The sequence below is a fragment of the Scylla paramamosain genome, chromosome 1, assembly GCF_035594125.1.
Source record: "Scylla paramamosain isolate STU-SP2022 chromosome 1, ASM3559412v1, whole genome shotgun sequence".
Classification (NCBI taxonomy): domain Eukaryota; kingdom Metazoa; phylum Arthropoda; class Malacostraca; order Decapoda; family Portunidae; genus Scylla; species Scylla paramamosain.
In genome coordinates this window covers 17,700,001-17,716,537 of record NC_087151.1, presented here as the reverse complement: position 1 = coordinate 17,716,537, position 16,537 = coordinate 17,700,001, and the positions used below count along the sequence as shown (strand labels likewise).

Genomic DNA, 16,537 nt, shown 5'->3' with positions numbered 1-16,537 from the left:
GTAGTGATGTTATTTAGGCAACCTGCCCATCCTAGATTTGAAGCATCTGTGAACAACTCAGTATCTGGTGCATTTCTGAATATTTTCCTGTTTTGATTCTCCAATTCCTTAATCCATCAGTTTAGATCTGTTCTAATCTCCTCTGTAATGGTCATCCATCTATTAAAGTCTCCACATGCCTCTTCCAAGGCCTTGAGCTTTGCTCTTTCCATCCTCCTATAGTGCATTTTCCCCATCTCTACAGCTGGGATTGCTGCCACCAGCAGGCCAATCACTCTTGCCACAATTCTAATTTTTTCTCTCTGCCTATTGAATAAAAGAGAGCAATGCTGTATAATCTTATCCCTCCTACGCGCCGGCAAGGTAACTGTCATGGCCACCGAATCTATCACATTACCTAAATACTCAATACGCGTAGTGGGACTCAAAACAGATTTCTCCATATTTATGCAGAAACCTACACTCTGCAACAACTGAATGGTGTCATTCATGCAATCAAAACATCTCGGCAAAGAGCTACTACACAGAAGCGTATCATCAATATAACTAGTGATGTTGTGGCCTTTATGCCTAAGTGTAGAGAAAACTGGCTTCAGAAGTTTTGTAAACAGACGAGGACCATCCGAAAACCCATTAGGTAGACATGTGAACTGGTAAATCTTATCCAACCATCTAAAACACAGATATTTTTGTTGTTCCTCTGCAATTTTTACTGAATAATAGGCTTTCTTAAGGTCTATAGAAGCCATATAATCTCCTTGACTAAGCAACTGTAATGCTTGTTCAAAATTTTCCATTTTGAAATGAGTATATTCTACATGCCTGTTCAGTTTTTCAAGATTTAACACCATCCTATAATCCCCAGTCTTATTCTTCCTCAGAAAAATTGGTGAAAGTATTTGTTGATCCTGTCTATGTGTCTCTATGATGGCCTTTATCTCTAACAAGTTTTTAACCTCCTGATGCATAATCAGTTTATCTTCCTCACTAAAGACATACTGTATATCCTCTTTAAATAAATATTCGATATTAGCTTCATCTATATTCAGATGACAATGTTCCACCATATCCAAAATGAACAGGTCACTTGTAATCACACGCCATTTATTGATAAACTTGTGAAGTTGCCCAGCCTCGAATTGTTCTCTCACCTGGGTTAACGCCGGGGGTTGTGTTGACCCCGGCCTCTCACGTTTTTTGTTGTCCAAGCTTGAGCAGGGTAGGAGCGCCTGTGTTCACCACTGGAGGGCGTCCTGTGAAAACCATATGGCTGATATCTGGATTGGAATCCACGGGTGGAGGCCTTGGCAAAAAAGTTACGTTGTTTACCTCCACCAAATCTGCCACTGCTTGCAGTCCAAGATGTAGGCTTCTTAAAAGTGAACTTGGTTTTCAGCCTTTCTGCCTCCTCAATATTTCTGGTGGCTTGTGACAGGTCATCCCCAAACAATAGACCCGTCATGGGAGCCTTGTCAGCACACAAATGAGAATATTTGGGATTAATGTCCCTCTTTATAATATGTCGCCTGGTCAAGTTATTTCTGTAGTGGGCATTACCCAATAATGCCAATGCACCATTGAGCATGGCCACCTCATTTGCGATAATTTGGTGCTCTTCATCACGTGCCACCTTGTGTAGCACAGTAAGCGATTTAACAACAATAGTAGCTGCCTTGGTAATATCTTTTCCCACGTCCCTTAAGCGGAAGTCTGCCTTCTTTGCCTCTGCAGGCAGCGCATCCAGGACCTGTGTGTTGCAATCCACTTGATTTAATGCATGGCAGTTACTTGGTCTAAATGTCACCTCATCCTCTACAATGGCTTTGTAATCTTCCTGCCTCATGCCATTAATAAACAGATGGTTCACCATTGCAGCAATTTCCTTGTCAAGTTCTTTTGAGACAGTTTCCGTGGGTCCATAATTCTTAGCACCTTGTAACAGTATGCTATCATGAGGAACATCCCTCTGGATTTCCTCTTCCTCATCACTGTCCTCCCTCAGTGGAGTTCTAAATCCAGAAAATCCTGCCTGTGATTCCTGAGAATCTGGCACCAAAGTATTATTTGACACCGAATGGGGAGTATTGTTATCAACTGCTTGTGACTTCACATCCCTATTTTCCTTCTTAAGCTTGTCCATGTCCCTCCTCAACTCAGTCAAAGCATCCATAATCATGCCCAAAGAAGGCGCAGCGCTGTCTTCACCATCGTATCTTGGAGAAGGGGAAGGTGACCGAGAGTAACTTAACCTCTCATGACGAGTAGAACGGCTCTTGGATGTGGATCTTTCTTCATCATGTTTACTCCCCTTGTGTAGTTCCTTTATTTTAGCTGAGTTGCGTGGCATGCTGGTAGTACTGAATCTCTCAGGACTGGGGCAAGCATCAGAAGGTGTCCTAGACATGGCAGCGAATGTTAACAAGATGCCACCCTTTCCAACAGCAGTTCTTTTTATAACTTCACGGGTGCCTTAATCTCTCACACAGGGCAACTGTAAATCAAAAAATTTTTTCCCTTTAGTAATTTGGGAAGTCAATTGCCCCCGGGATTGTAAATAAGGCAATATTCCTCTTGCCCCAATAATGGGTAACAAGATGGAACCATCTCGCACCTATGTCGGCTCACGAGAGTGCCCAAATATGGTCATATTTGCCAATAATCCGCCTTATATCAAGTAACGGATATCATATAACCAATAATCCGCCCTTATACAAGGTAACGGATATTTATAGTCCACAATCCGCCCTTAATTCAGGTAACGGATTCAAACAGGCAACACTCTGCCCTTATCAGGTAACGGATATCCATAGGCAATACTCCGCCCTATAATCAGGTAACGGATAATTAAAGACAATATTCCACCCTTATAACAGGTAATGGAAATCATAATACACAATCCAAACAAGAAAACTTTAATATTCCTATCACTCACCGATAACAGAAGTCGTAACAACTTAACAGGAGGCGAGACCGACGTCCGACTTGTGTGGTGTCTGCGCAGTAACTGACTGTGTGGCGAAGTGTAGTGTATCTCATGTGAACGGCACCATCTAGCAGACACGTGATTTGCCGAAGTAAAATTACTTGTTTATATTTTCTACAGTGTCTCTCACTAATGTTTTCTCTTCTTTAATAACATTTACTGCTTTGTCTCAGGTTTTGTTTCTCATTTTCTTGTTATTCTATTTTTTTTTTGTGATTCTTCTTCAAATTTACATTCATTTAACCACTTATTTTGCCTCATTTCCACATCCTTTACATTTGCCTTCATTTCCTCATTTCCTTTCTGAACAGTTTCTTTTTCCTTTATTTGTTCCTTCAAGCAGTCATTTTTCACCTTTAACTTCTCATTTTTATCTTCCATCTCCATCAATTTTGCTGTAATAGTCACCAACTCCTCACCTGTCTCCTTCTGGTGTGCCTCTAATGTCTTTATTCTCTCCAGTAACTTGTCCATCACTTCTTCCAAATACAAAATTTTTCTACAGTGCAGTCTATAATTTAATTCTCTTTCTTCACCAGTAAAACCTTCAAAGGACACCCATTCTTTTGTGGTGCTGCCTTCTACCATTTTTATCCAATGTAAACAAACCAAACCAAACTTTCTTAGAGATGGGATAACTATACTCACAGTACTGTTTCTCCCCTCCCTATTTATCACCTAGGTATTCCTGTGTCTTCATAACATATCTTGTTCCACTGTGAGCAATTTGTATTTTCTTTCCTTCTGTATGCTGAGCACTAGGAAACACACCGCTGCTGTGTGTGTGTGTGTTAACTTATGTGAGAGAGAGAGAGAGAGAGAGAGAGAGAGAGAGAGAGAGAGAGAGAGAGAGAGAGAGGAGAGAGAGAGAGAGAGAGTGAGAGAGAGAGAGAGAGAGAGAGAGAGAGAGAGAGAGAGAGAGAGAGAGAGAGCAAGAGAGAGAGAGAGAGAGCAAGAGAGAGAGAGAGAGCAAGAGAGAGAGAGAGAGAGAGAGAGAGAGAGAGAGAGAGAGAGAGAGAGAGAGAGAGAGAGAGAGAGAGAGAGAGAGAGAGAGAGAGAGAGAGAGAGAGAGAGAGAGCTGCGCCATGCCATCAGCCACTGTCAAGGTCATCCACTGGCTGTCACACAACCACAATTCATCTCTTTCTCTCCCCTCATTAATGTCTGTTATATCAAGCTGCACAGCTTCATCATCTTCATTCATCTCATCCATCATCAGTGAGAACCTGTACTAATTTTTCTATTAAGAGACAACAAATAAGCGTTTTTGGCATAGCACCAATATGATGTGGATTTTAGCATTTCACGGGTGCTTTTAAAATATAACTCTGTGAAAAACTAGGGGATTCACTGTACCATATTTATTCCTCTGCCTTTCATAATATAATTGTTGATATTAGCCGCTTATATCATAACCTAACGCTTAGTATCAGTACCTATGGACAAATGGCTTCATTGGACCGAAGTTCCCCCTTTTTAGTCTGTAGTACTGTGGTACAAGTATATGTTTTCCCTGCCCCAGGGGGAGGGGTGGTTACTGTTGATAAACAAACATAATCCCTGACTCTCATAGGACTCTGTGGCCTCTCTTCTCCTCTCTCCTCCTCTTGCTTCCTTAAGACTTCCTTTCTTCTATGAATAACATCCATAATGTCTAGTACAGGGTCGTCAGTGAGCTCTTCTGCTAAGAATATCACTGTGGGCAGTCATTTTTGTTAGCTCCAACTGATTGAATGTCCCAAACTGGGGGTGTTTTATGTAACCTTACATAAACCACTTTGGAATACACGCCTGGTTTCATCAAGTTACCAGATGATGATTAGGAAAACTGAAACTACCATCAAGTAAAAAAAAAAACATTGCTGCATCTCTAGAGTATAAATTGGTTACTGTAGACTATGTGTAAAATATGAAAAACAAATAAATAAATCTAAGAGAGTAAGCATTTTTCTTTCCATTTCTTCAATTCCCTATTGCTCATGTAATGCAGGTGGCACTGAATTATCAGTCACTGTCTTGGAATCAGCACATTTCGTTATTTTATTGGTATATGACACATAACAATACAAAAATATGCAGGTGTTTATGAGTGACAATAACATAAAGCTTGCCCATGTAACAATGGAGTGCAGAGAAACAAGGAGAGCAATCATTTCCCTTGAACTGGCAATTCAATCATGTTCTTGATTAGCAACAATGTCTCGTGAACACCACGGTAGGTTTAGTTTTCCTAAGTATCATTATGGAAGCTTGATAATATTTAGTGATGGGAGCAGTGGCTTCACCTTTCATCCAAGTGGAAGCTTGGGGTTGCACTCTGTAATTTAATAGTATGTAACTCTCTCTTTCTGTCTCTCTCTCTCTCTCTCTCTCTCTCTCTCACACATACACACACACACACACACACACACACACACATCATTACTATTACTATTATTGCTGTTATTATTATTATTATTATAGACACACACACACAGACACACATACAGACACACACACACACACACACACACACACACACACACACACACACACACACACACACACACACACACACACACACATTACTGTCAGACTTTAGACATTTATTTATAAAGCAGGAAAGGAAATCTTAAAGAATTACACAAACAAATTATTGCAGTGCCTGGCTGCGATAAGCTGGACAATGACATTTCTGAGCTGCTATAGTTCAAGCTGCCATGATTACAATGAGGGAAATGGCAACTGCTTGCAGATAGACATAGGGATGGGAAGCTTGATTCCTCATTCAACGTAGAATCCAGTGATCTCATGAGCTTCCCTAGGTATAATCCTGCACACAGTAGTTTTGCCAGTGAGTGTCAGTGAGGGAACGAACATTAGTTCTACATATAAACAAATGGGTAAGAAACACATGTACAGTATTTTTCTAACTAGGAATTCCATCCCTGATTAGAACAGAGCACAGAGGACTGGCCATTGTAAGAGGAAAGCTCATTGAATAAGACTTGATTCACCATTTACTCAAAGTCAGGTAGCTGCGAGTATATCACAGAATTTTCCTATCTGTGTAGCCTTCTCCGTGGAAACTGAACATCAACACAAAAGTTACTAGCAGTGTTAGATGAAATTCAGAAGTTCTACTGTATGGGGACAAGTTTACCCTACATACCACATGCCCTTCTCAGCAAATAAAACTATAATAAAACCTTTATAATTATTACCTATATAATATATCCATATAGCATTGCAGGCTAATAGCCTTCTATCAGCAGATAAATCTATAATAAGTATACATTTACTTAAGTGATGTATACCTATATAACACTGCTGGCTAACAGCTTCAGTCAGGAAATATATATGTAACCTTTACATAAACTGTATAATATATCCATATAGCATTGCAGCCTAATAGCCTGTGTCAGCAAAGAAAAGTATAATACGTATACATTTACATATATTATATATACATTATATGCATAAAGCATATAGCCTTTTGTCAGCAAATAAAAGTGTAATAAATATACCACTACACTGCCGACATAATATATCCATGTAACAATGCAGGCTAACAAGCTTTGTCTGCAAATAAATTTATGATAATATACCTCAATGCTTGAAGTATATATATATATATATATATATATATATATATATATATATATATATATATATATATATATATATATATATATATATATATATATATATATATATATATATATATATATATATATATATATATATATATATATATATATATATATATATATATATATATATATATATATATATATATATATATATATATATATATATATATATATATATATATATATATATAATATATATATATATATATATATATATATATATACACACAGTGGATCCTTAACTCTAGAATTTAATTCATTCCTGAATGCCGTTCAAAATCCAAAATGTTAAAAAAACCTAAACTATTTTCCTCCTCGGAATCAATGTAAAATGGATTAATCTGTTTCCAGACACCAGTTTACCCTGTCTTAGCAACTTATGACAGATGCTCCCACAACACAACTGCTTCACAACATCTAAAGCTCACAAATTATTAATCTAGAAAGGATGTATTGAGTGAACTTAGTGACACAGAAGTTATCAGAAGAAACTGTTTAGACCTTGCAGGTATTATTATTACAACCACAAACCCCTGCCCTTCCCACAGCTGCCTCAACTGGCCTAACTTTCCCCCAAGTCACCCCCTATGTGACTTGGTGCAGGACTTAGTTATGGGCGTACAGGGTCCCTTCTGACTCCTACACTCTTTACACAACCGGTTGTCATGCCAGGTCATACTTATGAGGTCGCCAGCCTGTTTTTTACCCACCCACAGGCAAAGGAATATAATACAACAACTGCAAATTCCAATAGCTGGGCAAGAACTGAATGCCACATTCTAGGGAAACAGGACAATGAACAACAAACACATATAAGGTCAAGGTATAATACCCTGGGGGAAAGCTCTTAACAGACCACCCACTTCTGATGATGTATTGTAACACTGTCCCTGCCTGGTAATACAATATCCCTCCCCCTTAGAAGGAAGAGAGATAAATTACTGGCAGGCAGTGTAAAGTAATTAATTCTCTGCATCAAAAAGGGCTTTGGGGATGTTCCCCCTGATTGCAGTAGCATTTAACATGACAACAAAAAATACTGTAACAGAGCTCAGCCCACACACATGAATAGAAGGATAATTCACCTCTCACTGTAACAGAGCTCTGCCCACACACACATGCAGTTGATGAGTCATCTCCCTGAATATGGAATGAGTTATAATTAACTACACTCCCTGGCAGACTACTATGGAGACTCCTATACTACCCATATAGGCCAGGCCTACAGCTGCTACTCACTCAGTTATCCCCTTAAAGCAACTGACCTGTCTAACTTTAAAAATTCACCCAGCCTCCTCCAAACCACGTGGTCTGCCTTTGTATGTCTATTTCGAGTGGTAGATGGACTATGACTGCCTGTGAGAATGCCTCATGCATTAAGCTTTCAGTGGTCACAAGGGCATGACTCATGTGGGAGGGAAGGAAGGGAGGAGGGTGCACCAAACCCAACCACGTTTACCTCGCCTCCCACTCATGGGATGCTGAGATATATAAAACACTTTACTTCTGAAAATTCTAGTGACCAAGTTATAGGGGCTGGAAGAACACTGATTACTTTATCATTAAGAGCAACTTTACTGCTATTAATTATGTGAGGCTCAACATGAAGGACTAAAGGGAAATCACTAAAAATAATTATGAGAGGAGGAGGGATGAAGAGTATAAGATTTTTACTTTTACTGTGAGCAAGGCAAAGACTCATTGTACAGTAGGCACCTCCCACCTCTGCTCTTGACCACTCACTCACTCACTAGTCTACGAGTATCTTTTTTCTTCTCTCTCTCTCTCTCTCTCTCTCTCTCTCTCTCTCTCTCTCTCTCTCTCTCTCTCTCTCTCTCTCTCTCTCTCTCTCTCTCTTGCATCCTTCCTTCTCCCTGCTTCGTACTCTCACTTCTTTCTTTCTTTCCTTACCCTCCTCCCTTCTTCTCTTCGTTTTACATTGCCTTACATTGCAAAAAAAAAAAAAAAAAAAAAAAAAAATATATATATATATATATATATATATATATATATATATATATATATATATATATATATATATATATATATATAGAGAGAGAGAGAGAGAGAGAGAGAGAGAGAGAGAGAGAGAGAGAGAGAGAGAGAGAGAGAGAGAGAGAGAGAGAGAGAGAGAGAGAGAGAGAGAGAGAGAGAATTATTGTAAATTGGTAATTTTCTAGATTCAAAGTTCTGTAACCATACCTTATGTAAGCATTTGTCCTAAAAGAGCATAATCCTTTTCAATATTGAAGGCAGAATTCTCACTGATTGGGCCTGTTATCATGCCATTTTACATAAATTTTCTTTAAATCTTGATCACACAAGTCATTGTGACAAACTTGACACTGAATAACAGTTTTCTTTACTTTTGGTCAATTTTTGCTTTAGTCTGGACCATAAGCCAAATCTAGGCAAGCATGATACCTATTACTCTTTTTATTCTCATGTGTTACTTATGTCACAACTTCCTCTACCTGTCTTCTGTGTCCTAACATCAAGTTCATCTCACCCATTATAATTCACATAAAAGCACAAGCCTCAGATCTCCTGTTTTCAATTTGGAGATTACATAATGCCTTCACTAAGTTCCAGCCACATGTAAGTGATGTACATTTTCTAAGGTCAACATTATTGTTAATTAAATAAACTCTGAATTTATCCTGGCAATGTCAAGAATGTATGTCCACATGCAAAATTTTGTGTGCACTGTATAAAAATTTATTCTCTGATCTACTGTCAGTTCCTCCCTTAGCAAAATCATACAATCTTTCTTGCACCATCATCCTTGGTAATTCCTAATATTACTGGGGGACTGTACTAAGAAGCAGTACTTTTTTCTTACCAATACTTTTGGTGGGTATTTCATAAGAATTTAGTGATTTTCTCATTATCTGGTATACCTGGTATGATCTCTTCCCTTCCAGTGACTGCCTTTATCTCTGGTGGTATGCCCTTTCTCATGCAATCTAGAGTACCTACGCCAGCAATACCTTGTGTTTGAAGCCCCTCAAATAGTTCTAGGCTGGTACACAGTCTGTCTAGACTACCACTAAGGTCTACAAATTCTTGTATCTGACTTACAAGAATGTCCACTGTTGGAAATGACTCACAGATTTAGTGGGGTCCAGGTTCTCTAGAAGATTTACCTGAGTATACTATCATCCTGAAGGTGAATGGAATTCTTACCATGTTCACAAGTTTATACAACAGGCCATACTGTTTAGGTTTGCTCTTATTGTACTGCCTAAATCCTATTTGATTTCTGCAAGAATATAAAGTTTCATCAATGGTCAAGAAATCACTTGGCTCCAGCACTGAACAGGCATGGTCATTAAATTAAAAACAAAAATCCTTGATTGCAGGAAACCATATGTATGGATTTGATACACATGTATGGATATGAAATCATATCAGACGTTATGAGCAAGTCCCATGATATTTCTTCTGAATTTACTGACTTTGCATCTCTTATCAAACATTCTACAACACTAAATATGTTTGCAGATTATTTACCTTCATTATGATTGGTCATTGTTATGGACTTCTCTATATCTGAATTTCTCAGTTGTTTCCCTTTCGTGATTTTATATTCCCATAGATTGCCTGGTAATATATATAATTATCATATTTACTTTCATCTAAATAACTGGTCAATGAATTAACTAACTTGTTTCTTATTAATGTTTTGCTATTTCTCCATGGAAGCCACTCTTCATAATCTATGTCATCCTCCACTTCATCATCACTTTCAAATTCCATGGCAAAACCAGCTTTGTCACATATCACATCTGCCAAATCTACTGCAGTGATGTCATGAGCAGCTAACTCCTGATTGACTGCTGCCTGCCTACCCCCCCTCCTCTCTCTCTCTCTGAGTCATTGTAATCCTACAATTGTCTGTTACAATGATCTTTCTTCCTCTCTCTCTCTCTCTCTCTCTCTCTCTCTGAGACATCATAATCCTACTATTGTCTGTTACAATGTTCGTTCTTCCTTCGTTCTTCCTTCGTTCTTCTCTCTCTCTCTCTCTCTCTCTCTCTCTCTCTCTCTCTCTCTCTCTCTCTCTCTCTCTCTCTCTGAGTCATCATAATTCTACTAATGTCTGTTACAGTGATTCTCTCTCTCTCTCTCTCTCTCTCTCTCTCTCTCTCTCTCTCTCTCTCTCTCTCTCTCTCTCTCTCTCCTCTCTCTCTCTCTCCTTATCTTCTAGTTTCATGGGTATCATGTATACAGAACGTTGGTGATGAACTTGTCAATCAGGACCTTGAACTCAATGTCCAGTAAAACAGTTGATGTGGGTGGGGATGGCTGAGTAGGTTGTGGAGTGGAGGTGGAAGTTTGTTGCCATGGCAACTCCCACCTGAAAATGCTTCCAATATAGCTATTCACTCATCTGACCTCTAAGATTATAGTAACAGACAATAATGGGATTACCATGTCTCTCTCTCTCTCTCTCTCTCTCTCTCTCTCTCTCTCTCTCTCTCTCTCTCTCTCTCTCTCTCTCTCGAGAGAGAGAGAGAGAGAGAGAGAGAGAGAGAGAGAGAGAGAACCTTACCTCCTTTCATAAATATTATGCTTCTCATCTCTGAAATGCTCCATATAACCACCAAGCATATCAGTTGAAATTAGCAAGATTTTTGGTAGTTTTTAATTTCATGTATCATATCAACATGAAACTGAACTGAGCTACTGGCAAGTAGTTACTTAGCACTCACATTATGTCTTTAAAGTTTTATTGTGAGATGGTGCAGGAAAGAAAGTCAAACACACACACAAACAAACACTGATCACACTGACTGATTGTGTGACAAGCACCCCTCACTTGCAAGCATCCCTCACTTGCAAGTCATATGTTCTTATATTTTTATGTGAAATACTGCAGGAAAGAGAATAATAACTACACTGAAAATATACACCAAAACACACACGCACAAATTGAGAATAGAAAAAAAAAGACTAATTTTTTTGGAGAGTTTTGAGAAAGAGTGAAGGAATGGTAAAGGAAAAGAAATAAATTCAAATTAATAGAAAAAAATTGTAAAAATGAAGGACTAAATGTGATGTATACAAACATACATGGATTGATACACAGAAAACTAGAATTACAAGACTATTTTAAAAGAAAAAAATCCAAAGGTGGTTTGTTTAATGGAAAGATAGCTAAAAGAAAACCAATAACAATAACTACAATATACAGAGAAGAGACAGGATTGGTAAAGGAGTGAGAGGTGTAATGATAATAACAAGAAAAGAGGTGAAGACAAAAATAGTGAAATATGGGGAAGGAAAAGCAAAAATACTGAGTGTTAATTTGGAGGATCATAATCGAGAAATACTGACAGTAATGACAACTTATGTATCACCCAAAACAAATCCTTGGAGCAAGGAAGACAATGAGAAAATAATAGAAGGTACCATTCAGTGTTTGAGTAAATTAATCAAAAGTAATAAAAGAGTATTATTGGATGGTGACTTCAATTGCAAAGAGGTAAATTGCGAAACATTCAAGGCAGGAAGAAACAAGACTGCAAGGGGAGAAAGATTTCTGAAGCTGACAATGGAAAACACAATGATGTAATGGGTGACCGAAAATGCAAAATATAGGGAAATGATGAACCAACAAGACTAGACCTAATACATTGGAACCTCAGTTACCAAATGTCTCCCTTTTCAAACAAATCGGTTTTTGAACAAATATTTTGAACTAATTATTGCTTCAGTTGCAGTACCATAATTTGGTTCTAGAACAAAGTTACTTGATTTCAGATATTAAAAAAACACGACTCAGCCTTAATGTAAACAAACAGTTTTCGGCGCTCAGGAATAATCCTGAGCCAGCTATGACACTTTCGATGACCCCCAACACCATCATTACTATACAACTGCATTTTTCCAATAGCTTTACCTAGCAGCAAGATGTCTAAGTGTTACAACCACCTTCATTTTGGCAGTAAATGGGTTGCTCCTCTCTGTGTTCCCCTGTAAGGCTTCCCTCACTAGATCATTGACAAAGAGAATACATGCATGGTCTAAACAGCATCTTCTGATGAGTTCTGTGTCACTAGGTTAATTTAATACATCCTTTCTGGATAAATAGTTTGTGAACTGGAGATGTTGTGAAGCAGCCATCTTGGCTGTGGAAGTGTCTGTCATAAGCCACTGAGAAAGTGTAGATGGGTGTCTGGGAATGGATTAATCCATTTTACATTTGATTCCTATAGGAAAAATAGTTTTGGTTTTTGAGCATTTCGGATTTTGAATGGCATTCAGAAACTAATTAAGTTTGAGAACCAAGGTTCCATTGTATCAACAAAAAGAATCAACCTAACTGAAGAATTAAGATATGTGTGCCCAATGGGAAAAAGTGACCATTTAATGAAAGAAACAGATTGACAATGATGTCAGTGAAGATGCTGGATCACACAAAGAAAACAAGAGAAATTATGGGAAAGTGATTATAGATGAACTTAAGAAACTTTATGAAGAAATGAACTGGGAAAAGCTGAAAGGAGCAAATGATGTGCAAGATAAGTATGACATTTTTATGAAACTATGTGAGACAAGAGTGAATAAGTATGTCCCACTATATAAACCTAAAGAAAAAGGAAAATGTGTAGTTCAGTGCAAGATGTACAAGTGCAAAGAAAAAAAAGAGATGAAGCATGGACAAGAATGAAAAAAAAATTTAAACCAAAAAAAATAAAGACTTTAAGATAGTAAGAAATGAATATGTGAAAATAAAGAGAGGAAGACAAAGGATATGAAAAGGATATAGATGAAAAGTGCAAAGATGAACCAAAACTGTTCTACAGATTCATAAATGGAAAAAATTAATCTAAAAGAAAAATTAGAAAGGTTGAAGGATGGAAATAAAACATATGAAGACCCAAATGACATGAGTGAATTGCTAAACTGAAAATTTCAACAAGTTTTCACAGAAGAATCTGAATTTAAAGAACCACAAGATGAGAAGACAAAAAAAGCAAATGTGGGAAATTACAGTAATCAAAGAAGTTTATAAAATGATGGAGGAGCTGAAAAAATGAAAAGCAACAGGACCAGATGGAGTATCAGCTTTCATCTTAAAAGAGTGCAGGAAACAGTTAATTGAACCAGTATATGACATATTAAAGTGCTCAATATCAACTGGAAGAGCACCTAAGTAACACAAGAGAGCAGACATTGTGCCAATTTTTAAAAAAAGTGGTAAGAAAGAAGAAACACTAAACTATAGACCAGTATCAATGACCAGCACAGTATGTAAGATCTGTGAAAAAGTGATAAAGAAGCAGTGGACAAAATTTCTAGAAAAACATGATATAATAACAGAAAAACAGTATGGCTTTAGACAAAAGCGATCATGTGTAACAAATGCGATGAGTTTCTATGGGAGAGTGACTGATATAACACAGGAGAGGGATGGATGGGTAAACTGTGTGTATTTAGATCTAAAAAAAAATAAAATAAAAATAAATAAATAAATAAGTAAAAAAAATAAATAAATAAATAAATAAATAAAAAAAAAAAAAAAGCTTTTGACAAGGTTCCCCACAATAGTATACTATGGAAGCTAGAAAATATAGGAGAGTTAAATGAAAGAATAATAAACAGGATGGAAAGTTACTTAATGGGAAGAGAAATTAAAACGGTAGTTAAAGATGTAAAATCAAAATGGAGAAAAGTAGATAGTGGAGTAACACAAGAATCAGTGCTGGCACCAATACTTTACCTGATCAATATAAATTATATGCCTGAAGGAGTAAAGAGTTTGTTTGCAGATGATACAAAATTACAAAGACATATAAGAAACAACAAAGACTGAAATTTTACAAGAGGACTTGAATAAAATCTGGGACTGGAGTAAGAAATGGGAGATGAAATTTAATGTGAAAAAGTCATGTAATGGAAATGGGAAAAAAGTTAAAAGAGACCAAAATGGACATATAAAATGGGAAATGAAGAAATAATAAAAGTACAAGAAGAGAAAGATCTGTGAGCGATAATAAATGATAGTCAACAGCTGAAGAAGCATATAGAAAAGATATTCAGAGATACATATAGAAGGGTGAGAAATATTGCAGCAGCATTCCACTACATGGATAAAGATATGATGAGGAAGATAATTACTACTATCATTAGACCAAAACTGGAATATGCTGAATCTGTGTGGTCTCCCCACAAGAAGAAACGTCAAAAAACTAGAAAGGATACAAAGGATGGTAATGAAAGATGGTTCCAGAACTGGAAGAAATATTATATGAAGACAGGTTAAAGGAAATGAACCTGAACAAAGAAGAGAAAGGGGAGACTTAGTAATGATTCATAAATTGTGGAGTAGAGTGGAAGAAAGTGATGAGAAACTACTGCTAAGAGAAGTAGAAAATACCAGATACACGTGAGGCCACAGGAAAAAAAAATAAGAAAAGGAAGATGCTTGAATAACATAAATAAATATAGTTTGTTACAGAGAAATGAGCGATGATGTAGTATTGGCAACAAGCGTGCACAATTTCAAGGAAAAACTGGACAAATGTAAATATGGAGCTGGGACCACATGAGTGTACCTCAAGCCCCATAAATTATAACTAGTAGGTAAATACAGAGCAGTGAACTCGCTGATCACTGATTTTCATTTGTTGTCATTATGCTTCAATTTTTTTGCAGATTTTTTTACATGGTCATTCCTTATCAAATTTTGATTGATACAGAAAGAATAATTTCCTAAAACTCTTTCTTGTTTAGATTTTTTTTTTTTATTTGGGAAAAATCAGCTACTGCAGCCTGTTCTTGACCCATCCCGCAGACAACAGGGTTAAGATGATTAAGTATGATTTTCAATAAAAAAATGTCAAATCGTGAATTTAAAATTTCTATACTTTCATGTAATAAAATTACACATTTTGTTGTTCAAACTTTCATTTGAGTCAGAGGTAAAACATGACACTGCCATTCTGCTTTACCAGTCAGAACTGCTTGGCTAACAGACTGACTCATGTTTCTTACCTTTAGCATCATTTATACTCAACACATGATTCACAAGCTCTCCAATGAATTTTCTATGAACTATACACTTTTCATCAACAGGGATCATTGGAGATTTTACTAGTTGTTTTCCCACAAGAGGCTCTACAAGTTATCCCAAACTATAAATCATATATATCTGCTAATTCAACTTGTTGGGACATTACGGCAATAAGCACTATCATCTCTGAAACGTAAGTTAATGAGGTTTCACTGCAAATTCATACTACTGATTTTTCTTATCAATACAGACTTATTTGACTAAAAATTCATGTAACCTAAACTCATATAAATCAAGAAGTGAGTGTATAGTGAGTGTATAGTTAAATAACTGGGTATCAGACTTCCTATTGGTAAACATTGAGAATTCCTTATCCAAATTCTTGGGACTGAAAGTGTTGTGGATTTTGGATTCTTCCGATTTTCAGGATATTTTTATTTGGATTTATAAAATGGGACAGCTTGGGGGTGGCGTCCAAGTCTAAACATGATATCCATTTACATTTCATAATATAGCTTGTACATATACATATACAGTAAACCCTTGTTATACCAGACCCCATTATAGAGGATTTCCGCATTTAATGGACATGTATGGCCTACGGACCATCCATCGGATTTACCAGATAAATGTCAGTAAATGAGGCAGAATGTCCAGCCAGTGGCTGGAATATTAACTGTGCATTATTACTGATAATTCACTAAATGCTTACAACACTCATTCCACAGTATTTTACATCAGGTACATGTTCGTCATCACAAATATTTTATTACACTGGGCTGTGTTGGCATGTTTAGAGCTCCCTTCTAGTGGAACTCATTCTGGTAAGAAGTCCCAGTAAGCAGGGGTGGTGACAAGGGAGTGAGTGAGGGTGGGAGGGAGGGAGGGTGTGGGTGGGTG

At 37.2% G+C, this 16,537-nt stretch overlaps 1 protein-coding gene across 9 annotated transcripts in view; it reads right to left on the bottom strand.

Annotated features, from left to right (window-relative positions):
- The window catches only part of LOC135101655 (serine/threonine-protein phosphatase 6 regulatory ankyrin repeat subunit B-like), a 224,816-nt gene that overhangs the window by 47,488 nt on the left and 160,791 nt on the right, over positions 1-16,537 (bottom strand). The gene's annotated exons all lie outside the window — the stretch shown is intronic.